This window comes from Bos grunniens, chromosome 16, assembly GCF_055505025.1.
Source record: "Bos grunniens cultivar Pamir isolate PY7600 chromosome 16, Bosgru_T2T1.0, whole genome shotgun sequence".
In the NCBI taxonomy this organism is placed as follows: Eukaryota; Metazoa; Chordata; class Mammalia; order Artiodactyla; family Bovidae; genus Bos; species Bos grunniens.
The window spans coordinates 1016920-1039040 of NC_141180.1; the positions used below are offsets into that span (position 1 = coordinate 1016920).

The following is a 22121-nucleotide window of genomic DNA, read 5'->3' on the forward strand; positions in this document are numbered from 1 at the left end:
GAGGACACACTCATAGAGGACACTCTCACAGAGGTCACTCTCACAGAGGACACTCTCACAGAGAACACTCTCACAGAGGACACACTCACAGAGGACACTCACAGAGGACACTCTCACAGAGGACACTCTCACAGAGGACACACTCACAGAGGACACAGGCATGAGCAGGGGACACTCCTGGGGCACCTTCTACTTCCTCCTGGAGAGAGCTACCAAGCTCCTGGCACTGCACCCACATCCCGATCCCATTTTCCACTCTGCTAAGCAAGCATCACGCGTGTCCCCCAACCCCTGACGTTATAGGAGAACTTGTGGGGAAGAAGTGCGGACCGACCGGGCAGCCGTGGCAGGGGGCCTGGGGCTGGAACAGCTTCCCGACCCCAGAAGGAGCTGGCAAGACGTGGAAACAGTCGGAGGAACTGCCCCACCTCCCAGGGTCTTGCAGAGCTTGTGAGTGCGGGCCAGTGGTCTGTGCCTGAAAAAGCAGGGCCTCAGGCAGCCCCTCGCCCACCTCTGGAGGTGATGGAGCCCCGGGCAGGGTGGCAGAGGAAAGATCACACGGGACTGGGTACGTGCAGGCTCTGGCTGTGGCCGGCAAGTCTGTGGATGGATAAACGCTCCGGGGAGCGGCTCCAAGGGAGCGGGCACCACCCAAGCCAGGGGTGGTGGGGGCAGCTACCCCTCCATCCCCACCTAGGAGCCAGCCCCCCAAGTGAATCCCGTCCCTGTGTCCCCCCTGAACACAGGCTCTGCTGCACTCCCACCCTGTAGAGATTGGGGGGGCCGGGGCAGGTGATGGAGGGAAAGACTAGCTCAGACCCCTCATCACACATGCAGGGACAAGCCGGCAGACACTCTCCGACACACACACACACACACACACACACACTCCCATCCTCCCATCCCCCACGGGGGCCAGCCAGCCTTCTCAGCACACGGCTGCTGTGGCTGTAATTCTATCCTGGGGTCCCGGTGACATCATTTACCACCCACCAGACACATGACCTCAGGCACATCACCTCATCCTCCAAGATTTCTTCCTCGTCAGTGAGATGAGTCCGCCCTCCGGGACTGTTCTAAGAACCGGGGGGCCGGTGCGTGTCCCCCTGTCCACCATCACTATCCCGCTGCCTCTCGGACACCTCGGGGCTGCCTGCTGCCTCCCCTGGAAGTTCACCAGCATTCCAAATGTCGGGCAGTAGAGACACCCAGCAAAGCAAGCAAGCCCAGTCCCCAGAATTGAGGACTGAGGGCTCTGCCCCTCCCCCAGAAAGTTCACCCTGAGAAAGATGCCCCTTCGCTCTGGGAAGCACCCACCACCCCAGGGTTCTGAGAGTCAAGGGAAGCCGGGAGACCCACACCCACCAGGAGAGCAGCGGAGCATCTGATTACACAAGTCTGCTTGGTCCCCGTAGAGTATCTCACGTAGGAGCAACGATCCATTAGTCACCATCAATTATTCATCCCCGTCAGGGCCAGAGCCAGACACACAGCATGGGAGTAACTGGAGCCAGGACCAAACCCACCCCACCTCCAGTCCCCCTAACAGCAGCCAGTTGTCTCACCCACCCGGGGTCCCATGGACGCCCACCTCTGCAAAGTGACACAGTATCCAGATGGCTGTCACCCTGCTGAACAGATGGTCAGCAAGGCACCGGCCATGCTGAGGCTAACACTTGGGAGCCTCCCAACAAGGATTTCCAAGAATCGAGAAGCACACAGACCTGCTCTCTCTCAAGGTCGACAGGCATGTCTGGTGGCAGACGTGTCTGGGCAGAAGGTCCCAAGCTCCGTGTCCCCAGAAAGACGCCACTGCCAGTGCAGCCCCGGCCGCTTCCTGAAGGCGCCTTCCCCAAGGCGAGGTCACAGAACCCCGGACTCTCCCAGACAAAGAGGACAGGCCCTCAGGACCAAGCCTGCCGGGCGGCAGGCCCCTCTAACAGCACGCCACTGAGTGCCCACAGACAGGCCCCTACCCCAGCACGCGTCTGGTCAACAGTCACCCAGCGTCTCCCAGGGACCAGTGCCAAACAGGATGCTGATTCACACCCAACAAGCCCAGGTCCTGGCCGACCTCTCTTCCTGAGAGTGGGTCGCAGTCAGGCTTCATGGATCAGCTGTTGTTCACGGGGCCCAGGAGGGGATGAGAAGGGGGACAGGTTTAGGACAGAGCCTGGAGCTCCTGCAGTGAGGCAGGGGCCCCAGCTTGCTCCCCCAGCCTGGCCCCGTTCCCCAGAACCACCTCCCTGTTTGGCACTGGCTTTCCAGACTGAACCTGGGCAACAAGCTCTCCTGGTGCCAGAGGGAAGCCCCAGGTCTCCTTTCCTGTCGCAAGAACTCTGTGTCCACACACGGACACCGGTCTTGTCTGCCAAGACATGCCCGCCCCCTGTTGGATCTGTTGCTGCCCATTGAGGGGGAAGGCAGCGACCACCTGGGGGTATGAACGGCATGGGGAAGCTCTGCCTGGCGTACAGCCTGGGGGAGGGGCCAGGGCATGGGGAAGCTCTGCCCGACGTACAGCCTGCAGGATGGCCAGGGCACGTGGAAGCTCTGCCCAGCGTACAGCCTGGGGGAGGGGCCAGGGCACGAGGAAACTCTGCCCGACGTACAGCCTGCAGGAGGAGCCAAGGAGGGGAGGCCCGGGTGGCAGGGGCCCCAGGCAGGCCCCTGGCATCTCTGAGTGCAATGTGAGGGGAGAGGCACCCAAGGGGAGACAGCAGGTGACCTGAGTGCGGCCTGGGTTTTTGCTTTTGCTAGGTAAATCCTGGAGGGTCCTATGGCCCCATGAGGAGGGTGGCAGCTGAGCTGTCTCTCATAACTCGAGGGATAAACGTTAGACCTTTGGCCCAGCCATGTGCCCTGGACAGGAAGCCGGGAGGGTGTGGATGATCAGTTTCGGAGGGCATACAGTGGTCCAGGAGGCACTGAGGGTGGAAGGGTGGAGGGGAAGGGACAGAGGCAGGAGAGGTTTCCTCCACCCAAGGGTGTCCTGAGCTCCGGAAGCAGAGGAAGGACCCTGTCCAGGGGGATCAAAAGGCCGGAAAGCAGTGCTGCCCTGCTCCAGGGCCCTCTGAATCCTGAGCAAGGCCAGTCCCTGCCTACCTTCCCTGGCACAGGGTCCCATCGCATCCTGCCCACCCACGCCTCCTCCTAGCTACAGCTGCCTCCACCCTGCAACTCCATCACCTGCTCCCACCCACCGATCTCGAATCCCTATGCAGCCCCCTCCCTACTCCAGCCTCACTTCAGGGCAGGGGCCCCAAGAAAGCCCCACAGGACAGCACCCACCACAAAAGCTGGCGCCTCCCACCACCCCAGGCTGGACGCTGCACGAGAGGAGTGGGTGATGAGGTATTGGAACAAAGACAATCAACAAGTCACTGACGCTGGGAGACCACAGCCAGGCTGCAGGACCTGAGGTTGTGTATTTCCAACACCTGCAAGCCAACAGCCCGCCAACCCGGGCCAGGCCTGCCTCACTGCTGTTAAAGGCCTCGTGGTGAAGGCAATGCAGACCCCAGGGCTCACTGTGCGGTGCTTGGAGTCCATCGCCCCATTCTGTTGTAAACAGTGGACCCAGGGGAAGAAGGAGGCGTGGCCACATCTCAAAGGGCGGGAACAATGCCCATAGCACCAGGTTTCCCCTCACCCCCCCGCGTCTGTCTCCCCAGAAGGTTAGGACACTGCCACCGGGACCCTCCTTCCAGGGAGCAGCGCCGAGCTCTGTCCATGGTGCTGAACCACCGCACAACGCGGCCTGTGATCTCAGCACCCCGAGGCCTTGGCATTTCGGGAGGTGCCTTGGGGTGTTCCATCCTTCTATCATTATCCTCCAATTAAAAATAAATAATGTTTTTAAAAAGGGAGGGAGGTTCAAGAGGGAGGGGACATACATATACCTATGGGTGATTCACGTTGATACACGGCAAAAACCAATATTGGTAAAGCAATTATCCTCCAATTAAAAATAAATAAATTTAAAATAACAACAAATAAACAGGAAGATGTTCTGGAGCACGGAGACGGGGAAGTGCACCCTCCCAACCTGCTCATCACCTAAACTGGGCATGGCCCCCTGATCTGAGAGGCTGAGAGCCTTTCGGAGCAGCTAAAAGCGAGAAAACAGGACTGACCCGGTGAGCCTCAGGGGGAAGGAATTCAGAAGGGAAATGTGGAGGCTATGTGGATAACAGGACATTTCAAGGATGTGGGGGGATTCGGAAGGGTCCCGTCAAGAGGCTAGAGGGCAGGTGTCAGGATCTTTCAAGGTCATATGTCCAAAGTCCAGAACTGAGGGTCCAAAGACTGTGACCCTCCTTTGGGTCCTTGAAGTCTACTGGGGAAGGGGTCAGAGCATTACAGCACTGAGCACCTGTCCTCTGTTAGTGGCAAAGTAACTTCAGATTAGATTTACATGTTTCTAGCATAAACCCTGAGATTCACTGGGCACATTTGGAAAGATACCAAGGTTGTGTTGAAAAGAGGGGGCTGAGTCTATCCTGAGCCCCAGACTGGAGTCCCTGCTGAAAGACCGAGAAGCCATATTCCTCAGGGACCTGGCTCTCGACTCCCTTCAACCCTAGGGTGGAGTGATAGTGGCTTTTGCAGGGCAAACATTCTGCAGTTGTGAATGGACCGCATCCAAAACAGAGCTACTTCAGCAGGAGACGCCAGCCTCCCGGGTTTAAACGAGCAGAGCGGGCGGAGGGGGCACTTGCGTGGCCTCCTGCAGCCTTGACTCCCACACACGCCCTTAGCCTGTGACCACGTGACCACATCTGGCGCTGATCGCCCTGCTAAGCCCCTCCACCCCACGTCGTCTTCCCCCTCACTGAGCGCAGTGACCCACCTGACCTCGGCTCCCCCCACACCTGCAGAGACCCTGGGACCACGGCAGGCCTGCTGGTCAGCCTACCCTTTCCAGACCTACCCCGGCCCTGCCCCTCCTCTTGGAAGGCAGTCTCACCACCTGCTCCATCTTCTGTCACAATGTCCAGCCACACTCCCCTTCAGAAACGCCCTCCACAACCACTTGAAATACTTCACACGTCAGGTTAATCCTATGGCCTCTCTGACCTTGTGAATCATTTTTAAAGACACGTAGAGTCTCCCTCATGGAAGTGGGGTGGGGGTTCACCGGACCGCCCCCCCACCCACATACACACGGAGAACCTGTGGCCACGGGTAATGACAAAAAAATAAGCCCAAGGACACAAAGGTCCCTGGAGAGGGCATTTGATTGCCCCTGTTTCCAGGGACAGCACTGTCCCAGGTTCCCCGAAGAGTCTGTCTCCCGCCCTCGTTTCTGGGTCTGAAGCATGAAATACCCTGGCCTCCCTTCACCCCCAGGCCCAGCCTCCCCAGCGATCACACCACCAGCAACTAATACACTTCTCAGAAGCCATATTTCCATTACAGCAGGACAAGAGAGCAAAGGTGTAATTGGGCTCGATGTGATGGAGTGTGACAACTCACAGTTAGCCACATGTGTCATCAAGGGACGTGAACTGGGGACAGTTTATGCCCAAAAACTCATTTCCAAGAGACACCCAGACGGCGCTGACATCAGTGGCAAGGCGAGGAGGGAGCCACAGACTTGTCTGAGGGGGAGACCTTGGAAGGTCACCCGCCACGCCGCCTTCACACAAACACTCTCCCCGAAAGGCTCTTTCTCCGCTTTTCTGGAGTGTCTGTCTGACGCCCTCACTTCCCCCGTCTGGACAGCTGCCTGATGTCTCAGTGCAGCAGGCAGGAAAGTGCTGCCTGATGTCCACCCCGAGTCCCGCGGGCTGCCCCGTCCATCTCCACCTCCGATGCCGGCCACCTGGGAGACCCCGGGCACTCGGCCTGGCCTCCATCCCCTGCTCTCCGCAGCGAGGGTCACAGAATCATCCTGGTCCCAAATCCCTGTCCCAGCCTCAGGGGACGAAAGGCAGTCTGGCCTCTGCAAACTACGGACACTTTCCTGGGGCTCTGAGGATGGCCAGCGGGATTTCCTCACCCAACCTCCTCATTTTACAGAGGAAGGAGCAGTGACAAGGAGGGACAGTGAGCGCCGGAAGCCACCTGGGAACCGTGGCAGAGGCGACCCAGTCCCTCTAGCACCAGAGCCCGCCCCCAACGCAGACCCCCCACTGCCCTGCAGGCCGCACACTACTGCACAGGCGGAGCGCACCACGCAGGTGCCCGCGGGACCCCCGTCCGGGGAGAAGGCCCCTCCACGGCCTGTGAGTCGGGGTGGGGCCCCACGACCCCCACGTGCTGGGCGCCCCCATGGTAAGCCCTCGGGACACTGGGCAGCCTTTACTCCACACCAGTTACCATAATTGTGATGAAGTGACCCTCTTTTGCTTACTGCCCAGTTCCCTGAGACCGTAAGGGCCCTGAGGGCAGGGCCGGCCTGCGTGGTCCTGGCAGGGTGCCTGCCCGTGGACGCTCCTGTGGGAACGAGTGAGTGAGTGCAGGCCTGGGGGCTGGCCAGGGGCACACGGGTGCGGGGCTACAGGCCAGGGCCCTGCCTCTCCTCTGACACTGAGTTCAGAGAACAGGCAGCGTCAGGACGCTCCCTCCCCAGAGGCCTGGGACACAGAAGGGATTCTTGAGGCTGAGTGCTGCTTTGAGAGGCCCCTGCTCCTGGCGAGCCCAGCCTGCCGCTGAAAGGACTGAATGAGTCCACAAGCTTTCATACGCGCCTTTCCCCTCGTCCTTCCTTCCCCAAGCATGTGTCACCAGGGCAGGGCCCAGGTCCTGACCCGGACACACCAGCTCACCGCCTCTCGCCAGCCCCTGCCTCTCAGCCCCACAGCCCCAGATCAACTCCAGGAGGAGCTGCAGTCTGAAGGTACAGCCTCAGGGTCAAGTTCATCCTCGATTTCCAAGGAAGGAGAGCAAGAGGGACCAGGGCCCACGGGCAAGCGGCCCACACTGCGGCAGGAGTGACACGTGGCGTTGTGGGTCTTCCCCACTCTGACCACACACCTGGAGGTGCCCCAAACCCAGACAAGAGGGAGCTGCCCTCTGAAAGGGGAGCCAGTCCACGTGGGCTGAGAGGGGCACCACGGATCTTTTTAAGGCCAGAACTCGGGGCCACAGAACTTGAGCCCTGGGGGTCCCAAGTGGCCCTAGAGAGGCTCCGATCACTACTGAGTTCTCTGCCCACGAGTCCAGCCCGGGTCCCCCTCCAGTCACCTTGGGGGCATGGGGAGGATGAGCTGAACAGGGGGCAGAGCTGGGAGAGCGAAGAATTTCCGCTGCAGCTGGAAAACCCCGTGGAGCACGTCCAGGTCTGAACACCCACCCCCAGAAAGGGGCACACTGCTCTGCTGACCCCTCTCATGGGAGGGGTTGTCTTTTCCTGTCTCGGTCTCCTCCTACTCCTGGACTCTGGAAGGCAGCCCAGGATGGCTGACCAGGAAGCAGCCACGTGCCAGGGTGGTCCCTCACCACGCGTGACCACAAGTAGGACGTGGGGCCTCCGGTTCAGCGCTCACTCTCACCTGGAGGCCGCCCTTCCAGTGGCTCCAGGCTTCCTGGCTCCACGCTCCACTCACCCTCCTGGGGTGATCTGACCACAGCCTCTCAGAGCTATAGCCGTGAAAGCCACAGAACAGAAGGCAAGACTTCCCGTGCACCCCACCTTGGAGCCCAGGGCGCTGAGTCGCAGCTGCAGCTGTGCAGACACAGGGCCCATCATGGGCCCGCCCGCACCTGGCTCATGGTGCAGGAAGAGGAAGTGGGCCCTTAGCCTTCATCCCCGCCGGGGCTGGGACACCGACTCTGCATCTCGGCCCCTGCACCCCCCAGGTCGGTGCACGCTGAGAACTGCTGTCCCAGGAGCTCATGACTGGTGCCCCAGTCCATATCCCGCCTGTCAGTCTCCACTTTGCAATGAGAGGCTGGTCCCCACGTGGGCCGTCCACTACAGCCACACACGAGATCTCACCCACAGGACACACAACCGTGGGGCACAGACTGGGGACCCCTTCTTGCCCCTCTCTACGCTCACTGTCCACACCCCAGGGGAAGCCGGGGAGCCTCTCGGGCTTGGCAGGAGTGAGGACTGGCTGCTCTCACCGCCTGTGCTCCCCGGGCAGGGCCTCCCTGGAAGCTCAGACCTGGGGCGGCTGCCCTGCCCCTGCCCCATGCAGCCCAGTGCCCAGCATCAGCGAGCGAATCCAGCTGGCCACTGTGCCTCCCCTCTGCCCTCTGCCTCCTGTCTCCTGCAAGGCCAGGCCTGACTCAGATCCAGGGCGGCCTCATTAAAACGGTGCCTTTCCTCCCCGGGGAGAATCAAACTGGGAGAGCCAGCCTGTGCCTGCACTTTCCTGGACTCCCAGTGGGAGGCTGGGTGTCAGCCCCAGACCCTCACCCCTCAGGCAGGACCCGCCCCTCCAGGTGGTAAGAGGGAACCCGTGGGCCCGCCCCCGGCCTGAGACGGGCCGGGTCAGGGGGCACGGCTGACACTGAGGGGAGGGGAGCCAGAAGATGGAGGAGACGGAGGAGGACCCAGGAGGAGGACCCAGGAGACGGACAGCGTGCTGGCTCTCCTGCTCACCCAGGGGGTCACAAAGCTCACAGAGGGTTTCCTCTCTGCAGCAGCAGGAAAGCGGCTCCCTCGGTCAGCTTCCAAAGGGAGGAGGCGCCCGACCCGCGGCCATCACTTCAGAGCAGAGTCGTCGGGAGGGGCCGCCTGCTCACGCCTTCCCTCCCCACGCCCATCAGCTATGACTCTGCCCTCCCTCGGAAACCGACCGCCAGGCAGCCTGCTCCATGCCCACCTGCTCCAAGGTGAGCAGGACGCCTAGGAGAGCTGCGGGCCGCTGGGCCTCACGCATGGCCTGCGGGGGGCGGGAGGGCTGAGTGCCTCCCTGCACCCCCCACCCTGCCCCGCCCCATTCATTTCTGTGTTCCCGTCTCCCTAGGGCCAGGCTCACAGTTGCAGCCACTACACTCCATACAAATGCATGGAATGGGGGAATTACACGCTAATTGCAATATTCCCTAATTGCTGACTCCCCGGGGCCACTGCATGAGCCCAGTTCTGGAAGCCCTGCTAGGGCTCTCCGTGGCCTTAGGGTGCCCCGTTCCATGCAGAGGCGCCCTCCCCACAGACGCCTGAGGGGAGCTGCCCCCAACCCGGCCACAGTCCTACCCTGGTCCCAGAGGGCCGGATGAGGGTCTCAGGCTTCCTGGCTTCTTGCGGAGGGAATGGAGGGCTGCCCACCCTGAGGAAACCTGGTTCTGGTGGGCAGCTGTCCTGGGCAGGGAACATCTCGGGGCCCAGCACCGCCCCGCCACCCTGTGGGCGCCCCCAGGCTGCTGGAGAGGGCGCGGTGAGGCCCAGCCTCCCAGCACCGTTGGGCCTCCGTCCACACTGAGAGCGGAAGGAAGAGGGGCAGTGGGACCGGTGGGGGGTCCAGCCGCCCCCGCCTGGCCAGCCTGGGAGCAGAGCTGTGAGTCCCACAAGCATCCCGGCTTCTCAGACCTGGACGGAGGGGCAGTCAGACACCAACCAGACCCCAGCTCCCTCTCGGTCCCCAGAGCCCCCAGTATGCACGAGCACCAGGCGGCATGCACACACGTGTGTATACACACACACAGGTGTGCACAGACCTATGTCCCAGCCGTCAGAGGAAGCCTGTAATTACCGAATCATGACCTTGTGAAGGCTTCTGGTGCCAAGGCTGTCAGGTAAGGCTGCTGAGGCCGGGCCCCTAGCACCCCTCTGATGCACCCACCGCGGCTCCCCCCGCCACCCCTTCAAGCTCAGGTGCTCCTGAGGCCGCCAAAGCTCCACAGCCAGTCCCACGAAACCCCGTAGCAGGGGAGGAGGCTGACTCAACCCCAACAATTCCATCAGGCATCTGATGCCTGATTGCCTTCTTCTCCTCCCTGAGGACCCGCACAGGTGGAACAGCGGGAAGGTGGGGAGGAGTGGCTGATGGAGGAACATTCTGAGCGATCAGCTGCCGCGGCCGGAAGGGTCCAGAGCTGCCCCCTGCCCCAAGCAGGTGCTCTGAGATCCTGAGCGAGTCATGGAACTTGTCCGGGAGTCTATCCTCTCACTGTGAAACGGGGCAGCAGAGGCTGTGAAGGCTGCCCTGAGGGCCGCAGGGACAGAGCTGCAGGCTGTTCACCGTGGGGGCAGACTCAGGGAGGGGGAACCTGAAGCAGCGGGTGGGCACCCGGCTCCGTGTCCCCCGCAGAGAACGCTGAGCTCCAAGGCCCGGCCAGCAGCCAGAGACAACCTGTCCTGACTTTACAAGCGCAGCCAGACCCCCAGTCTGGGGCTGCCTGGTGACACCAAACCCCTGAGGTTCAGTGGCCACTATAGTGGCCCCAGCAACTGATGCCCCACTTCCCTAAGCGGCCAGGGCTGGCCCCTGCCTGGTGTCTGGTCAGATGGTCTCCGGGCCAGACAGGTGGGCAACAATGAGGTGCTCCAAGGAGGGAGCCTCGGGACCCCTCTGTGGCCCTTGCATTTGGGGGTCCTTCTTGGTGGGTGACTTTGGACACCTGGCTGAAGCTCAGACGTCTTCAGAGGAGGGGCTGGCGGCCAGGGGCTCCCCCGCAGTCCAGACTCACAGCCACTGGCCAAGGATCCAAATTTACCCATCACTCTGGCCACCCCCTGAACCATTAGTGCAGGGGTGAAAATCAAGGATTCTGGGACAAACCCTTCCCAGAAATTAAGTTCTGGTGAGACACGGCCGGGAAGGCTGAAAGCCGGAGGGGTGAGACAGTGGAATGGCCTCTGAGGAAGTGACAGCTGCCGGTCCTTCTATTGAGTTTTGAAAAAAAAAAAAAAAATGCTGGGGGTGAGGGTCGGGGAAGGGCTCCCCTCAGTTGGGGAACCCAGAAAAAGTCTGGTCTGTGCGCAGAAGCAACTTGATAATGACAAGGCGCTGAGCGGGCATTCACCACGCTCCGCACTGTTCCAAACACGCTACAGGAATGAGCTCGTTTAATCCTCCCCAGAGCCGGAGTCACCCACGTGAGCTTCATCTCCATTCAGCAGACAGGGAGACTGAGAGCAGGGTTTGACTGAGTCGCCCATGGTCAGCGTGAGTGCCTCAGACCAACATCTGTGATGGGACTCTCCCCAAAGGAGCCCACAGGCTTCCTGCTCGGGGTATGCGGGCCCGGACCCCAGTTCCCCCGACCGGTGGAGGAGCAGTGTGAGCTGGGTGCCTGTGCGATGATGCTTCATGTAGGGAATTCGGAATTCTGTCTGTCCGGTGGGACGTGTGAACAGTCACCACTTGCTGAGAGCTTACTTACCGTGTGGCCAAGTGTCATTAGCTCTCTTTCACAGATGAGACCCACCAGAGGGGGTCGGGTCACCCCATTATATGCTCTCTAAGCAACCTGTGTGCTCGCCTAACACCTGTCATGGTGTGGTTAATCATCTATGTAGTTATCTGTCTGCGTTCCTCGTTGGACTGTAAGGGCCATGAAGGCAGCAACCAGGTCTGTTTCGTTGCCGGCACCAAGCACACAGCAGACTCTCAAAAACCAAAGGCAGAATGACGCAGAAACTACTGTGCAGGAGGCTGAGGAGCTTGCCTTGGCCCCCGGAACACAAAGTTTAAACTGGCCGGGGGCTGTGTGCTGTGTCCACAGTGAGTGGAACAGAGCCAGGCGCAGGGCAGGCCTCGCCAATAAGCACTGGCTGAATTAATAGTCATGCTCTGTAATTCGTGGCCTGGAGGTTTGAACCCAGGCCTGTAGGGCTCCCAGCCTCTGCGCTTCCCAGGTGGCGCTAATGGTAAAGAACGTGCCTGACAATGCAGGAGTTTGATCCCTGGGTCGGGAAGACCCCCTGGAGGAGGATGTGGCTGCCCTCTCCAGTATTCTTGTCTGGAGAATCTCATGCACAGAGGAGCCTGGCGGGCTGCAAGTCCATAGGGTCACAAAGAGTCCGAATACAACTGCAGTGACTTGGCGTGCACGCATGCCTGCTTCCTATGTCAACACCCCCCTGTACCGACTAAATACCCACGACTGTCCCTGTGGCTGCTGTTTCGGTTCGGAAAGCGTATACACATCAACCTGACCCCTGAGTTGTCTGGCTTATGAAAAGCAAGCCCAGCTGCAGCTGGACCCAATGTCGGGACCATCCAACAACCCAGTCCAACAACCCAGCTGCAGCGTCAGGTGAAACAGCTCCTCCTCTCCCACAGCCTTTGACCACCCACGAGGACACTGTGCCCGGGGAGGGGGCGCTCTGCCTGGGAGGGGTCGAAGAGCCATTCTCCCAGCCCCAGAGCCCCAGCCTCCTTCCCACCATCCTAACCATCCCCCCCAACTCCCTCCGCCTGCTCTCTGAGGGGTCCCAGCTGAGAGATGTCAGAACCCGGGGAGAGACTGAAGGGACACGAGAGGCCAGACTGGCCTGGGGCGGGGAGTACTAGCTTGGAGAGGGCAGGGAAGGGGCTTCTGCAGGTCTGTGCCGCACCAGGGACAGCCCTGTGGCATCTGCCTGAAGCCGCCCAAGGGCAGAAGGCCACAGTGTAAGGTCAGAGTCCGGCCCCAGCTCCAGAAAGGGTCTCCCTGCCCCTGCAGGTGTGCAATGAGGTACGCGCTGTGCCCGGGATAAAGCCAGCAGCAGTCAGGAGATGAAGCCAGCCGCAAGCTCTTCTGTGGGGAAACACCAGCACCTTTCCTGGTCCTGATCTGTGTGTGGGCAGCAGGCCCTGAAGCTGAAACACTGAACGTTGTATTTGCATAATCCGCCCCCCCAACCTAAAAGCTGTTGCCTTAAAAAAAGCCCTGGACTGCTGGACGAAACTCTCAGCAGAGTAGTTGGGCTCCTCCTCCCAGGGACAGGGGCCAGGTCCACGTGAGGCTAGACATGGAACATTTATCTCTTTCTCCTGCTTCAGTTTTCCAGAAGCTCCCAGCTCCTTGGAGAAGGGGAGCTTGCGAACCTTAAGCCCAAGAGGTGCCCAGAAAAAGCTAAGCCCCCTGGGGCATCTGCCTGAGAGCCAACCTGGCAGAGGCTGGTCCCCGGAGGAGAGGAGCCCAGGGAGAGGACCCCTGGGGCAGCTCTGGTCACGCCCCAGGGTCGTGGAGAGCAGGGGCCCAGGCCAAGCTCCCTGGGTGGCTGCAGTGTGCCTGGCCAGGACCCCTGGTGCTGACTCACCTGGGAGCCCAGACCCATGCTGCAGCTTGCAGGGCCTGCCAGGCCGCAGCTCACCAGGACACCAGGCACGTCCCACTGCATCAGAGCTGCCCTGCCTCTCCCACTGGCCCCCGGGCTGGGCCTTAGGGGCCCTGGGCACGGCTCTTCTCTCTGGCTTCTCTAGGGGTAACAGAGATGCAGCCTGGAGATCGGAGGTGGCCCTAAGCAGGGGGAGATGACTTGGGAGGGTTAAGGGTGCCCTGCTCTTAATGGTCACATCCTCTGATGAAGTGCCCAGGTTCCCAGGGGCCGGTTCCATGGGCTGAGGACACGCTGTTACACATGGAGCCTCCCTTCAGGGTGGCAGTGGGGCCGGGAGGGCGCCCTCCAGCTCCCCGTCAGACCCTAGCCCACCTTCCTCTCTCTGGGTGTCCCCAGATCCTAAGGTCCTCCTGTCCCCCAGCCCACCCCACTCCAGGCAGGGAGCCCTCTCTTCTCACTGCAGTGCCCCCTCCTGGGTCAGCGCCTCCTTGTCCTTGAGCTCCTGTATCTCTGCCACCACCAGGGAAAGCAACTCTCCTCTCCCTGACTGGGGAGGGGGCGTGCTGCAGAGGGAGAGACCAGGCTTTGGTGCCCCCACACCATGGGCTGGGGGTGTCCTGGCTGCACCTGTGGAGTGTGGGTATGAAAATAGGGAAGGAGAAGAGATAAGCCATGTCTCTGGAGTTAAAAAATAACCACTCTGTGCCCAGATTCGGGGCAGGAACAGAGGCGGAGGTAGGGGTAAATGATAGGGGTCCAGAGAGAGGAAGGGGCTGTCTGTGCTTCCTGGGCCTGGGTACCCAGCTGGAAGGAGGGCTGGGCTGTCCAGTGGGGGGAGAGCTGCCTGGTGGCGGGAGTGCTGCCCAGCGCGGGGGAGGGCTGCAGCGCGACGGGACGTCCTAGGTCTGCTGAGTCATGAGATTTGGAAGAGGTGAGGGGTGCCTGCACCCCCTCGCATCCCTGGCCCAGCTCCTCCGGACCCTCGATTGCAGACCACCCCCGTGGTTTGCATCCGCGCCGTGTCCCCGACCCAGGGTCTCTACCTCCTGGAGCTCAGGATCCTCCCTGCTTCCCCCCCACGACGGCGGGGCCGGGGGTCCCCGAAGCTTGAGGTGGGGGCAAGGAGAACCTCGGCTGAAGACCGCTCACGCGCGCAGGGGTGGGCGAGACGGGAGTGGGGACGTCTCCGAGACGCGGGAAGAGGGTCGGGGGCGCGGGAAGAGGGTCGGGGGCGCAGAGCCCGGGGGCGCAGCCGAGTGGGCCCGGCCCTCTGCTCCGTAGCTCGTCCTGGGGGACACAGGGCGGAAGCTGCCCCCTCTTCCCGCCCCAAACCCGCAGAGCAGTGGCTCCGCGCCGCTCGAGTCCGGCTCCCCAGACGCCTCATCTGGACGCGCGCAAACTCCCCCAAAGGACGGTGCGGGCACCCGGGCCCCTCGGCCTCAAAGCTCCGCGACCGCCCGCCCCGGGAGCGGACCCCACCCGCGGCCCCTGGGTGAGGAGCAGAAACTTCTGAGGAGGCGGTCGGCGCCCCTCACCGCGGCGGTACGACTCACCGGGGTGGCCAGCCAAGAGGGACCCGCGTCCTCGAAGTGAGGGCAAGCGGGCTGCCGGCGACGGCCGAGGGGGCGTCCGCTCGGCCCGGAGTCCCGCGGCGCCCCGGCCCCAACTCGGCCGGAGTGTCTTTGCCGCAAGACTTGCTGAGCTTGCAGCCTGCGCCGCGGCGAGGGAGGCGCGCGACCCGCGGAGCGCGCTGCAGTGCAGGGAGGTGATGGGGGCGGGGCCGGGGCGGGGTCCGGAGGAAGTGGGGCGGAGCCGGGGCGGAGACCGGCAGGAGGCAGGGAGGCGCGCGACCGGCCGAGAGCGCTGCAGTGCCGGGAGTGGGTGGGGGCGGGGGCGGGGGCGGGGCCCGGTGGAGGGGCGTGAGGAAGTGGGGGAGGAGCCCGGATGAGGGGCGGGGCCGAGGGCGGGGCCCGGGTTAGGGGGCTCGAGGCGGGGCCGGAGAGGTGGGGCGGGGCCGGGCGGAGACGGGCAGAAGGCGAGGGAGGTTCGCAACACGCGGAGCGCGCTGCAGTGCGGGGAGGGGGGAGGGGCGGGGCAGAGGCGTGGCCCGAAGGAGGGGCGGGGCGGGAAGTGGGGGCGGAGCCAGGAGGGCGGGGCCCGGATGGTCGGGGAGGGGCGGAGCCCGGCAGGAGGTGGGAACCTGTCAAGAAGGGGCGGAGTCCGGGGAGAGGGCGGGGCCCGGAGGGGCGAGAGGAAGTGGAGTCGGGGCCCGCGAAGCGGGCGGTGACCGGCTGGAGGTGGGAACCTGCCAGAAGCGGGCAGAGTCCGGGGGAGGGGGAGGGAACCATGTGGGGCGGGGCGGGGTGGGGCGGGGCGGGAGAGGAGGGGCGGGGCGGGGCGGGGGCGGGCCTGCCCCGGGCGGACCCGGGTGCCCTACACGCAGCATCTCTGGGCTCTCAGAGCCCACTCCGGACTCCTGCTCAAGGTCAGGAAGGGTCGGACCGGGAGCCGGGCCTCGCGGTCCTCACCCGAGAGCGGCTGTCTCTCTTGTGCCAGCTCCCCCTCAACGTCCCAAACCCACTGCAGCTCGAGGCGCCATCACTGGCCGCAGGAGCCCTGGTAGCCGTTTGGGGTCTCTGAGCCCCTCTCCTCGCCGTCCTCCTCCTCGGAAGGTCACTTCCACCTGCAGTTGTCACCTGGAGGGAGGGGTTTCTGAGCCTCGAGCTTTGGTGAGGAAGAGGAGGACCCTTGGGAGGTGTTAAAGGTGCCTGGAGCGGGTCAGAGAACAGCGTAGGTGAGGGAGAAGCACGGGGAGGTGGGAGGGACAAAGCAGAGGACCAATTATCACACGACAGGGCTTTCCACACGGACTGGCCTCAGAACTGAGGTGGGTTTGGGGTGGTTTGCAGGGAGCAAACAGCCCCCAAATGGTCCTATGGCCAAGTAGCGGCAGATAGTCAGTGGAGGCATGGAAGGGGCGGGGTGGGAAGCACCAGCTGCTGCTCTCCCTTCCAGGGCTGGGAGGAGCGGCTCCGCACCTGGAACTCCTGCGGCATCTGGAATATCTGAATCTTCACGAGCTCTCCTGGAGTCAACTTGATCACCAGAGGGCAGTATCTGCCTCTCCCAGAGATGCCCAGAGAGGTTCCCGCCAGAATGCGCCTGACCTGACCTCAGTTCTCAGTAACACTTCCCGAGTGAGGGGGAATACCGAGCGGGGCCAGGGGTGGGGGTGGAGCAGAAAGAAAGTAAGTTTTGAGGGAGGGGGGCGGGGGGAGGAGCAGGGCTTTTTCGTATCACTCATGGAGGCTGTCACAGCCAGCTTGCCTCAAGGGCATGGGAGGCCTGCGGGGTCCTTGATGAGACTGAAGCTGCGCCTGCCGGAGGCCTGGAGGTCACCCCCACGCACAGAGCAAGGGGCAGTGGAATCTGAATCCAGACCACGAGAGGCATCTGAGCTGACACCTTCAGGCTGCCCACCCTGGCCGACATCCTAGGACCTGCTGCCTCGCTGGAGGGCCCGGGTTGTCCTTCCTGCTCCCCAGCTGGTGACGCATCTGCAGGATGCAGGCGAGAGAGAGGGCTGCAGTCTCCTGGCACAGAACCCAGCCAAGCCGACTGGGCTGCCTCACTGCCTACACTCCAGTCAAAACCTGTGTCACCTGCTGTCAGGGCTCCTCCTAAATGATCCCAGAACCCAGGGGCAGAGGGAGCTGGCCTGCCTCCCAGACTATTTAGAGTCTAGGCTGTAGTCAGTTTGGTTTAATGAAAAATGCGACGTTCCTGGCCACGGCCTCTGCATTAACCCATCAGGACCAGTAGTGTCGGCTACAAGCATGATTGGGAGCTCAGCACCCCTGGCACCCATTCCCCAGGCTCTGGAGCTGAGAGAAGGGTGGGAGGGACGCCCACCGCCCACCACCCACCCGTGTTACTACTTTGCTTTCCAACTGTTAGTCCTTTGAAAGAAGAGCCTGTGGTCAACCCTAGACGCTGAACTGCTGCTCAACTAGGTCATCAAGGCAATCGCTCTGTCTCTGTGCAATACCATTTGAACCCATGAAGGTAGGAGAGGGCTGCCTAATTTTGAGGGTTCTCCAGGGAGAACGAGCCTACAATCCCCTGGTTACTCGGCTTCACCACTTTCTGCTGAACAGAGCTTCCTACTGTTTCATTTCCAATTGTCTCAAGCCAGAGGCAGGCCAGAGGGAGGTGGCATCACCCCCATCACTGCTCTCCCTGGGGACCCAGACCCCCTGCACCCTCACCCACCCACTGGCCGCTCAGCTGCTTAAATGATCCTGCTTGTGCCCATCTCCATCTCTCACAGGTCTGCTGGCACTTGGATTGCACCCCCACTGTGTTCTGGGGATGTCTCTGCCTCAAGAATCTTCCAAAGCTCTGCTGTTGTCGTTCGAGCAGACAGAGCAGAGCCAGCGGGGCAAGCCGGCCATCACTTCACAGGCCTCAGCAGCTCCCGGCTTCTGCTTTCTCCTCACACCCCTCCCAACACGAATGTGCCCCCAAAGCTACACCCCCCACGCCCCATATACCCCGTCAGTCTCTGGAGCAGTTTGCATTGCTTCTGATAATTCAGCAAACTTTGGTGAAGCTTCCACTGAGGCACTTGCCTCCCTGCTTATGAGAGAGCAAAGGGCTTTAAAACTTCTGTGCAATTCCTGCCGCTCAGGTCTTAGTGACCTTCATCTGACCTGATTTGTAGACACACCAGGTTTAGAGGTATTTTAGTTTGACTTACACTAATATATTTCATACTCAACTCCACTTAATTTCTTAGCTATTGCATAAAAATGCTTTTAATACCAAAGACATTAACTCATTAGATGGAACCAAAAAATGAAACACGGATAAAGTTAAGTATCACATAATTCGCATATCTTAAATTTTAATTAAAAAAAAAAGGTGTCTAAGCAGTCAGTGAAGGCCAACTCCTCCAGGAAGCTGGCTAAGTGAACTATAATTATTTATTCCCCATGTGATGAACAAACACAAGAGACTCTACACATGGACATCACCAGATGGTCAATACCAAATCAGATTGATTACATTCTTTGCAGCTGAAGATGGAAAAGGTCTATACAGTCAGCAAAAACAAGACCAGGAGCTGACTATGGCTCAGATCATGACCTCCTTATTGCCAAATTCAGACTTAAATTGAAATAAGTAGGGAAAACCACTAGACCATTCAGGCTTGACCTAAATCAAATCCCTTATGATTATGCAGTGGAAGTGACAAATAGATCAAAGGGATTAGACCTGATAGAGTGCCTGAAGAACTATGGACAGAGGTTTGTTACATTATACAGGAGGTGGTAATCAAAACCATCCCCAAGAAGAAGAAATGCAAAAAGGTAAAATGGTTGTCTGAGGAGGCCTTACAAACAGCTGAGAAGAAAGCAAAAGGCAAAGGAGGAAAGGAAAGATACGCCCATCTGAATGTGGAGTTCCGAAGAACAGCAAGGAGAGAGAAAGCCTTCCTCTATGATCAGTGCAAAGAAATAGAGGAAAACAACAGAATGGGAAAGACTAGAGATGTCTTCAAGAAAATTAGAGATACCAAGGGAACATTTCATGCAAAGATGGGCACAATAAAGGACAAAAACGGTATGGACTTAAGCAGAAGATATTAAGAGGGGGTGGCAAGAATACACAGAAGAATATATAAAAAAGACCTTCATGACTCCGATAACCACTATGGTGTGATCACTTACCTAGAGCCAGACATCCTTTAGTGTGAAGTTACATGGGCCTTAGCAAGCACCACTAGGAACAAAGCTATTGGAGGTGATGGAATTCCAGCAGAGCTCTTTCAAATCCTAAAAGATGATGCTGTTAAAGTGCTGCACTCAATATGCCAGCAAATATGCCAGTGGCCACAGGACTGGAAAAGTTCACTTTTCATTCCAACCCCAAAGAAAGGCAATGCCAAAGAATGCTCAAACTACCGCACAATTGCGCTCATCTCACACACTAGTAAAGTAATGCTCAAAATTCTCCAAGCCAGGCTTCAACAGTATGTGAACCATAAACTTCCAGATGTTTAAGGTGGCTTTAGAAAGGCAGAGGAACCAGAGATCAAATTGCCAGCATCCAGTGGATCATCGAAAAAGCACGAGAGTTCCAGAAAAACATCTACTTATGCTTTACTGATTATGCCAAAGACTTTGACTGTATCACAACAAACTGTGGAAAGTTCTTCAAGAGATGGGAATACCAGACCACCTTACCTGCCTCCTGAGAAATCTGTATGCAGGTCAAGAAGCAACAGTTAGAACCGGACATGGAACAGACTCTTTCCAAATCGGGAAAGGAGTACATCAAGCCTGTATATTGTCACTCTGCTTATCTAACTTATCTGCAGAGTACATCATGAGAAATGATGGACTGGATGAAGCACAAGCTGGAATTAAGATTGCCAGGAGAAATATCAATAACCTCCAATATGCAGATGACACCACCCTTATGGCACAAAGTGAAGAATAACTAAAGAGCGTCTTGATGAAAGTAAAAGAGGAGAGTGAAAAAGTTGGCTTAAAACTCAACATTCAGAAAACGAAGATCATGGCATCCGGTCTCATCACTTCATGGCAAATAGATGGGGAAACAATGGAAACGGTGACAGACTTTATCTTGGGGGCTCCAAAATCACTGCAGGTGGCAACTTCAGCCATGAAATTAAAAGATGCTTGCTCCTTGGAAGAAAAGTTATGATCTACCTAGACAGCGTATTAAAAAGCAGAGACATTACTTTGCCAACAAAGTTCTGTCTAGTCAAAGCTATAGTTTTTCCAGTAGTCATGTATGGATCTGAGAGTTGGACTATAAAGAAAGCTGAGTGCCAAAGAATTGATGCTTTCGAAGTGTGATGTTGGAGAAGACCCTTCAGAGTCCCTTGGACAGCAAGGAGATCCAACCAGTCCATCCTAAGGGAGATCAGTCCTGGGTGTTCATTGGAAGGACTGATGCTGAAGCTGAAACTCCAGTACTTTGGCCCCCTGATTGCGAAGAACTGACTCATTGGAAAAGACCCTGATTGAAGGCAGGAGGAAAAGGGGACGACAGAGGATGAGATGGTTGGATGGCATCACCAACCCGATGGACATGAGTTTGAGCAAGCTCCAGGAGTTGGTGATGGACAGGGAGGCCTGGCGTGCTACAGTCCATGGGGTCGCAAAGAGTCAGAGACGACTGAGCGACTGAACTATTTATTCCCCATGCAATGAACGAAAACAATTAAGTTTTAACAACTGAGTCCAATAAAACTCAAATACCACAAGATAGGGAGGGTGGAGGAGGACTTCTCTCTAATTTTATACTGCTAGAAAAGTCATCTTAAGATTCTCAGGACCATACCTGGCATAGAGAGGAAGTGAAATAAATCCCAAAGATGATGATCTCAGATTTGATCAGATCACAGGACCTCATGAATATCATAGGGACTTCCTCTTTTTACATTCTTTGATCTAACTTTTCTGGAAGTAAACATGATTTTTCTTTTGAAAGGGAATAGTAATAAACACTCAGTTTTATCTTTATATTCCTCCTTCGTCAGCGAAGCACCTGCCAGTCTGGTGTCCCAGGTAAGTGCATGCCTCTGAGCGGAGGCCCCCACACCGCAGTCGAGGAGCAGCTTCTCCTGAGCTACCCCGCTCCTTCCCCAGACAGCCCCTGTCTTCCCTGAATCCAGAAATGCACGGAAGGGGCTGTGTGCTGTTGAGTGCTCCAAGCTGGGAGCCACACCAGGTGAACCCTTCTTTCCTGAGGGCAAGTACCGCTCTCAGGACACAGGACACCCACCATCGAGGGGGGTGAGAAGCAAACCAGCTGAGACCCTTTCTAAATAATTCCCTCGGGGCCCTTTACATCTCCCAGTCCACGAAGTGTCCGTGCGTTGAGGCTGTCTCAGAGCAGCCGGCAGTGCAGAGGCCGTCGAGGGGGAAGAGGCCTCGACAGACGCTTGGCCGGCCAGGGTGTCCCAGGCTGCCCCGCTGCCCTTCCCTGGGCCTCTGCACGTCTGCAGCAAGCCAGACACCTTCGACTGCAGCCTCACCCGTGTGCCCTAACCCCATCCCCCAGCGGAGATGCTGTCTGTCCGGCACCTGCCAGGGGCTGGGAGCGCCAAGGCTGACACTGGCCCACCCCCCGTGGCTTGTGGCACCTGAGACCCCCGACTCCCCGGGCGGATGGCAGGAGTCTTGCAGCGACTGGCCCAGGTGGCCTCTTGGAGCCTCCAGATGGCAGCAGCAGGTCAGGGTGGCAGCAGGGTGTCGTGTGTCCGTCAAACAGAGACCTCAGCAGCTGCTGAGGCGCTGCGGCTGGGGCGGGGGCCGCGGGACCCTGGGAAGGGCCTTGACAACAGGCGGCCACGACGTTTCAGTGGCAGGAAGGGGGCCGCTGTGCCGGGGTCGGGGAGTCACGCAAGGTCAGGGCCGAGGGCTCGGCTAAGGCAGGTGGGCTCAGACAGGTCGTTCAGGTTCTCTTCACAGGTTCTCTGCGGCAGTGAGCAGAGGCCACTGAGGGCATCTACACATAGGAGCCCGGTCAACCCACTCTGGCCCCCTCCCCTGCTGACTGCCCAAGGGGGCCTGCAGGTGGAACTGGCCCTTGTGGCTTCTGGTGCCCAGCTGCCTGGGTTCAATCTCAAGCTGGGCTCAGCTCGCCGCCCGCAGGCTCCGGTACTAAGCGGTGAGCTCACTTCACGGGACTGTGGCGGGGGGGCACCTAGAGGGGCTGCGCTGCAGCCGGGGCTTGTCACTGCTGCCTCTGGCTAGCAAGTTTCACGATGGCTGTCCTCATATGCCCCAGAGAGGCAGACGGATGTTCCCAAGGACACAGTGAGCCTGGAAGCTTCCTCACTCAGCCTGTGGCCCACCCACAGCAAGATTCAGGAAGGAGAGGACCTGAGCCCAAGCCTCGTCTTTGGGGCAGGGCT

General features: G+C 59.4%; 1 protein-coding gene and 1 long non-coding RNA gene across 4 annotated transcripts in view; one reads left to right on the forward strand and one right to left on the reverse strand.

Annotated features, from left to right (window-relative positions):
• SYT2 (synaptotagmin 2) overlaps positions 1-14909 on the reverse strand; it is an 83560-nt gene extending 68651 nt beyond the window's left edge. Inside the window, exon 1 of one of the 2 annotated variants that reach the window (XM_086343041.1) lies at positions 14722-14909. The gene's annotated coding sequence lies outside the window, so the exon portion shown is untranslated. The remainder of the gene's footprint in view (positions 1-14721) is intronic. The other variant, XM_086343047.1, reaches the window with a different exon arrangement.
• A 649-nt stretch (positions 14910-15558) lies between these two features.
• LOC147355998 (uncharacterized) lies at positions 15559-20724 on the forward strand. Of its 2 annotated transcripts, none has more exons than XR_015142567.1 (4): positions 15559-15897; positions 16184-16351; positions 17126-17233; positions 17499-20724. It is a non-coding gene; the product is annotated as an uncharacterized LOC147355998 (long non-coding RNA). The 2 variants fall into 2 exon arrangements; XR_015142566.1 differs by having other exon boundaries at positions 15717-15897; positions 16184-16365.
• The last annotated feature ends 1397 nt before the right edge of the window (positions 20725-22121 follow it).